The 7,461-nt window shown below is 42.7% G+C and overlaps 1 long non-coding RNA gene across 1 annotated transcript; it reads right to left on the bottom strand.

Moving 5' to 3' along the window:
• Nucleotides 1–3,651: 3,651 nt before the first annotated feature.
• LOC135329503 (uncharacterized) lies at nt 3,652–5,939 on the bottom strand. The gene is made up of 2 exons (XR_010390938.1): nt 5,692–5,939; nt 3,652–4,595 (listed from the first exon to the last, which is right to left on the bottom strand). It is a non-coding gene; the product is annotated as an uncharacterized LOC135329503 (long non-coding RNA).
• Between the last annotated feature and the right edge of the window lie 1,522 nt (nt 5,940–7,461).

Genomic DNA, 7,461 nt, shown 5'->3' with positions numbered 1-7,461 from the left:
TACAAATGTATCAGAAGTGCTTCCAGCATGTCTTTGTTTCCATTTCCTGTTAAAACATCAATACTCTACTCTATAATCATACTATATCATAGCCATATTCATCTGAAAAAATGGGAGAAAACTGACTGTTCATGAAAAGCATCAAACTGTGGAAAAGTCAGATTTTTCATTTAAACAATAGGTTCTCAAAGTAAAAAAAAAAAAAAAAAAAAAAATCAAGTGAAAATCTTGGCTTAAGGTGCAAAGACAATTGCCATCAGAGTAAAATAAGTTCCAAAACACCTGCATGGACTGTATTTACCAACCGCACCGTAGGGGCACAGGGCATCACGGTAAGTGCACTCTCACCGCAGATTCTGGTGTAAAGAACATGAAGAATTATTTGCATGTGGAACAACTGCAATATTTTCCAAATGAAATTTTTCATTTTCAGGTAGAGATTTGTTTTTATTCAGGTTGCAAACAATTCTCTCCCCTCTCCCCCCCCCCCCCCCGAAGTTTATGCTTTTTTTTTTTCTTCTTCTTCTTCTCTTCATATTTGATAAAACTTTCCAGAGCAGAAAGCAGATGGGATATAGCTCACACTCTTCTCAGGAGTTGTTTGGGAGTTAAACTGATACAATTGCTGTCTCAGCCCTCCTTTTTCACACTGCTGTTGCAAAGCTTTACAAGTCACGCTGGGCCTATGCGGTAAGCCACTAGAGAGACACAGCAAGACAAGCTGAGCTTTGTGCAGTGGGCAACTGCACACATTCATTATGGATGAACACATGGTGCTTGAAGATGCACATAACCCACGCAGATGTTCTGTTTGTCTCACAAACAACAGCACACAGAGAGACCAAGAGGCCTTTCTCAGAAGAACACACCTTTGAAACTAGCCTTTAAAACCTAGGAGTCAGATCCTGAATATCTGAGCTACACTGAAGTCCCCATGCTCTGCAGGACTCTGACCAGAAACTTAAAACCTGACTCTCCAACCCAACTGCGCGAGCCTTCATCAGGGTTACTTTGGTGCTGTTTCTGCACTCTTTATCCTCACAGCGCAATTGAAAAAAAGACTCCAGGAGTTTGAAAGGATCCAGTTTCATTCAGTTGCCGAGCAGGAAGCTTTTTTAGATCTCAGATTTCATGGGATAGGAAAGACATTTCCCCACCCACTTCTACTTCTGATAGCATATAATCTATGCTCTGATGTATCATAATACTGTCTTAAAGCACTATTCTTAGCTGAGCCAAACACCATGAATGCTGAATGTTCAAAGAAACATATTAGCTTATTTGTTTCATTCTGTTTGCAGAAAGGTTTATAAAAAATCCTCTCTGGACAGGGATTTAGTCTTCTTCCTATGTACATCTGCAATCACATCCCCTACAAGAGCTGACACATCTACTTACATTGATAGCTTTACTTCCAATCATTCTGATTTTCACAGACTTTCAGGAGCTTGTAAGACTGACCCATAATGAGATTTTTTTCTTTTTTTGCTACGCATCAGATGGAGGCTTTCAGCCTGCATTAATGAATATCTACCCATTCATTTATGATTTGAAGACATTTTCAGAATTTCTTCTCCTTACAGAAATATTAACTCTTTGCAACCTTTGGAAAAATAGATTTTTTTTCCACAGATTACTTATCAAATAGCTTAAAAGCAACTGTAATCCTATGCATGCATCAAATAACTGACAACAGTATTCCACATATATCATAAAACATAAGCACCTGGATGAAAAACAAAAGATCCTTAAAGATTATAAACTAGCTTTCTCAAAGGAGTAGAGGTTAAACCATGCAGACTGTGCCACCCGCCTGGGCACACTTCAAAGGCCAGCCCCACACTGGTCAGATTCAGCAATGCAAGTCTATCACCGTGCAATATTGGTTCAGTGAAGAAAACAGAACTAAAATTACCCTTCCAGCCTGGTGACAGCCCAGAAGTCATACCTTTTAATGGTCTAGTGCTTTCCTGTCAGTGCATGCTGCTATGTTGTATTTATTCTCTAAGTGTCAGAGAAAACTCCAAGAAGCCCCGAGTTCCCTTCACAGTTTACACAATTAAGTATATATTTTTTTCAGAATACAAACTCAGTCTCTACAGAGAGCTATTTAAAAACACTGAGGTCTTTTCCTTCCTTAAGGCTAGCCAAGTACTCTTAACCAGACTTCACCGCCACAAGGCCTTCAGCCTAAGTCACACAAAGCAGACACGTGACGACAGTGCACACAAATTACGTGGAGGCAGTACATCTGGCCATCTGACAAGGTAGAGACAACTGACAGAGACACAGCCAAAGACCCTCTAACCACAGGGTAACACCAACAAGACACAAGCTGTGGGGAGAGCAAGGCACTGCAACATCTTATGGACAGTGCTTCACATAACACAGCACGCCTGACAGGTCAAGACAACGCTCATCAGCTCTACCTGTATCAGCAGGAAGGGCGGCAGGCCAAAATACTGTGCTGCCAATGTTCCACAGGAAAGCCTGCGAGATGTAAGGTCACAGCTCCTCTGACTAAGAAGGACTTGCCAGTGTACATCACACAGCGGAGGACTTTGGAAGTACGACCCAAAAAAGGAAAGTTATAAACACCGCAATTTTTACCTCCTTCTACCTCATCAACATATACACCAAACAATAAATGTTGGGTATCAGCAACTGCCAGGTTTTTACCAATTCCTCCCCTTTGCCTGGGCAGGCAAATGCTAATAAAATTCCAACAGAACTACTAATTCCTCATCTGTAAGCATCTCATTTTGAAAATCCACAGCTAACACTGCATTTTGTTAGTTATAATTTTCAGCTAGTATGTAGTGGGAAACAAAGTATTGCTTTTTTCTCAGAGTAAAATTCTAGACATAAAAGAAAGCAGGTGTGTGGTATAATAGAAGCTGACCTACCTCCTAAGCAGAACTTCAATGCTAAAAAAAAAAAAAAAAAAAAAAAAAAAAAAAAAAAAAAAGTATTTGCATATAAATCTCTCTTCAATAGCAATTAAGCACCTTTTGAGATATTACATATAACACAGCAGTGTTAATAAATTCACACCACTGTTGGTGTAAAATGGCAACAATAAGAGAAAGACTTAATGGAGTAGCCTGTGAAAAAGCAGCCCAGGAACACTTCTATAGGAATTAGGATGATGAATTGGGGGGAATCTCCTCCCCTCCACCTTGGTTAACTTGTGATTTCACATACAGGGAATATGTAGATACACAACAGGAGCAGCACAGCATCGATTATATTCAGAAAACACAAGGTGCAAAAATCGAATTACATCAAAAAGCAGTTGCCTTTCAAGAGCCTAGACTAGCAGAATTTACCGCAGCTAAGGCACTTCTCTAAACTAACTAACGACATTCAGAGTCTCCTCCAGCAGGTAGCTGGATGAACTGTTCCAGCAGCTGCAAGAGAGTTTGGCACAGGATACCTATGCAAAATTTATTCCTACTCAGAACATAGTCTGCAGACAGTTTCTCATCTCTGCACAATGCAGCCAGTAGTTTCTCCATATAGGTCTTGACCTTTCCTTCAGTTAAGTCAGTATTAAAATTTCTGTTTACATCATGTGATCAGACACCATGCACTGAGAACAAAGAAATTTGCTGTAGCCACAGCAGAAAAGATACACACAAAGACACTGCGTATATTTTAACACCTTAATTCTTACAGAAGCCAAAGAGTGCAAGTTTTAAATGAGGAACATACAACATTTTAGTCTTTATACTATTGTAAAATAAGTAAACTTGGTATAAAAAAAAAAATCACTATAGTAACAATTTATTGCCTTAAAAAAAAAAAAGATTTCTATTGATTTTTTTTCCATTCCCATTCAGAATTATCTTATATCTTCAAAATAAAATAAAAAAGGTGGTAGTAACAATCGTTCCCTAATTTCTCAACCTCCTTGTTCACTTTAATTTTTAGTGTTGATGCCTAAATGGGGAACGGAGGAAGAATCAAGACTAAACAACACACTTCTTTTTCTAAAGGCAGTACTGAAGATAAGTGGCAAAAATTAAGATTCTCCTTCTTTATAAGGAATGCAAAAAAAAAAAAAATATCAAATCCCTTCCCAATTTCAGTGCATACATCGGCTCCCTCCGCTGACGGAAGTAGGAAGAGGTAGCACTGCAGACCTTAGGTTTATGTCACAGTATGTGCCTTTTTATGGCACTACAGCAGCTAAGGAAAGCATATACTGCTAAAAAGCCTTTGGAAAAACTTCTTAACATATGGAAATTGTCTGGCATAGGCTTGACTGAACATCTGCTGCAGAAGGTGCCTATGGCACAAGTACAGAGTGTCTTGGTTAATCCAGAAGTAATCTTTTGAGCAGCAGAGTTAATCCTACAGTAAGATGGACGGTGCGAAAGCCATCAGCTGCCCCCACGGCATGGGGAGGAGTAGCCTTTTCCTCCCTATTCCATTTCCTGAATCAAGAGCAAGAAAAGGCATAAAAAGAGAATCCAAGTCTTTGTGGCTCATAGATGAAACACGCTTAACCAGGAGATCTGCAGCTCTCACACCCGCTCCTCTTCTAAGCGCTCTTTGCAGTTTCATTGATGATCTCTGAAATATTCCAGCTTCTGATAAGAGGAAGAAACAATAGCACAGGGGTGGCTGTGTGGGGACAGCCACTGAGCAAAAACTGCCAGAGCAAGAGAACACAGAGGTTAGAGATTGTTTGCCTTAGCTGCATATTTGAAGGGGACCCAGGAGGGTGCTGAAAATAGTTGCAGAATCAGAAAGTACTTAGAGGTGGGGGAAAAGGCTTCAATTTCATCTCAGTGAGCTAGCTCAGGGAAAGCACAATAAAAACACTACATCCCTTACAGAACAAGGCACATCTGTTCTCCAAGTGAGGGGTCCACAGCAGCTGATCAGTTTGTTGTTACTTTTTCAGATGTCACAGTACCTTCCCCTGATGTGGTGCCCACAGTCCCTCAGATTTGGTGCATATATGGGCGCATATATACAGCTAGGCCAAGTCAGCTCGCTTTATTCACTCAACCTCATACCTTGTGAATAAAGCGAAGTGAACTCATGATGCATAAAGTTAAGCACCTGGGAAGCAAAGCAAAAGGCCTTTATAATGCTTTACAAAAAAATCTATAGCATTTAGCCTTCTGATACAGAGTGGCAAGGCAACTCACTTCTTACTCTACCGCAAGTAGGGAAATAATGCTTTTGGCACAATTCTGAACCCCACACATCAGCTCAGCAGGTTGCAGGTTTGATTGTCTGGATTTGGGGTGTTTTTGTTTGTTTGTTTTAAGACTAACTGACACAGCTGGGAAGAAAACAGGTAAGTTTCTGGGTGCCCCCAGGCACCTCGCACATCCCCCAGAGGCATCGCGCCTCCTCCGGGCAGCCCAAGGTCGCACCGTGCACCAGCGCTGACTGGCTGCACAATAACCAGGGAGCCTCCTCCACCCCAAAAAGAGAGGGTGACACACACCCCCGGGGGGGGGTCTCACGATTTGCCTCAACAGTGTAAAACAAAAAACAACAACAAAAAAAAGGATGACTGTGTTTTTATCCTTTGATAATTACACACCCTCCACAGAGTCATGAGGGATATGAGACACCAAGGCAAGCCAGGCAGAACAGAACACAGATACAGCGCTGACTTTGCACAAGGGGAAAAAAGGAAAAAAGGAAAAAAAAAAAGAAAAGAGGTACCTTTTCCACAGCAGCATGCTGGGGCGGCACACAGGCAGCTCTCCCACCTCCACAAGCCCTGCCCGAGGCCTCCCTGCAGGACAGGCTGGGGGAGGCAAGCCCAGCCAGGCAGTGGGCAACAAGAAGCACAGCCCTACCCACCCGCACAGCCCCGCAACGCCGAGGGCTCCCTCCCGCCGTGGAGAGCCGCGCTGGCGGCGGGCGAGGCTCCGCGCGGCCCCGAGGGCGACAGCAGCGGCGGGAACCATCTGCGCCGAGGGCGCCATTTTGCCCGGCGGCAGGCAGAGGCGGGAAGGGCCCCGCGGCGCCCGGCTGGTTTATGGCCGCTCCCACCCCCTCGTGTGGCAGGAATGGGGCAGAGCAGCCCGGGCGAAGGGCCGCGGAGCAGGAACCTCGGCGGAGTCGGAAAGCTTTAGGGGGCTTAGAGAAACAAGCTGCTGCGTTTGTGGCTTTGGGGCTGGTGCGTAAGTCGCGCGGGACGGCTGCGTTTCCGCCTCAGCATGCCTCCAGACACGCTCGTAATCCGTGCCACGGCATGTAGCTCGCAGAGTGCAGATTTGGGTTTTGCAACGCTCCCTTTCCCATCAGATGCTAATAAAAATTAAGTGAATGCCCCAAATGTAAACACAAAAGTCAATTGCAGTCTCCAAGGAGTCAAACCCGCTCCACAGAGGAATTCTGTGTATTCGGCTTTCCACGCAGGCCGGTGTGTTGGGGTGAAGGCAACGCAGCCTGTCATGCCAGAATTTGGAAACAGCAACTGGCCGTTACGACAACACGAGAAGTTAAAAGCACTGAGACAATTTTCAGCATAAACCCTGAAATATATTTTTATACTAACAAAATGCATTTGTTACATAAAATCGTTTTCCCTTCTCTTTAAACAGAGTGGAGGAAGGGATGCTTAAAATATATCTCAAATGGCTTAAAACAGAGCTCATACTTCCAGGGCTCATTACCAGAATTATACATTTCATATCTGGGTGTATAGTACGAGAGATGGAATTTTTTTCCTACTTCCTACAAAACAACATTTGCTTATTCAACTGCCTTTTAGCAACAGATATAATCATAATCCCAAGTGACATATGCAGTGATAGCAACTGACTACTTTCTCTCTCTCCAGCACTTTATTTCTAGAGATGCTGTGTTTAATTAGCGCTAGAGAATTCAGAGGAGCAAGCAGGTCACCTTTATGTCAAATCTCTGATAGTCATCTTCCTCACCGCCACCCCCATCCCCTTCATTTTTAAGAGTTTTGCTTTTGTCTTGCATGGTACAAGTAAGGTCGTTAGTGTCAGATAGCTTTTCTGTGCTATGTTCTTGAATAGCTGCACTCTGGAGAAGGGAGTGAAATAAATCTGTGAACTTCAATGGATATAGTTGGGGGGTGAAAATTTTGTACGAATTCTTTGTTCAAAATGAATGTCACCAGAGTTCTGTGAACGGACGATGCCATAAATGTTGCAAAACACTGAGAGTTAGGAAAAAAATATGGATTTTATTTTTGGCTGGACTCCAAAATCCGTAGTCACCCAAAGTCTGCTTCTCCACTACCAACTCATCTTCTTTTTTCTCTGTTTTTTGAGATAGATGTTGGTTTTGCCTTGTACTCTGAGAATCTGTCATTGGATTACCATTCCAACAATGGACTGCCCCAAAATCTATAGTCTTTAAAATAGACCTGACACAAATTGTGAGTCACAGGGAAGCATATACAAGAGACACTCATATGCAAAATACTGTTCTTTGATACTTAATCTGAAACAG

This window comes from Dromaius novaehollandiae, chromosome 11 (genome assembly GCF_036370855.1).
Source record: "Dromaius novaehollandiae isolate bDroNov1 chromosome 11, bDroNov1.hap1, whole genome shotgun sequence".
Classification (NCBI taxonomy): Eukaryota; Metazoa; Chordata; class Aves; order Casuariiformes; family Dromaiidae; genus Dromaius; species Dromaius novaehollandiae.
The sequence above is the reverse complement of the archived record's forward strand: the minus strand, read 5'-3'. Positions and strand labels throughout refer to the sequence as shown.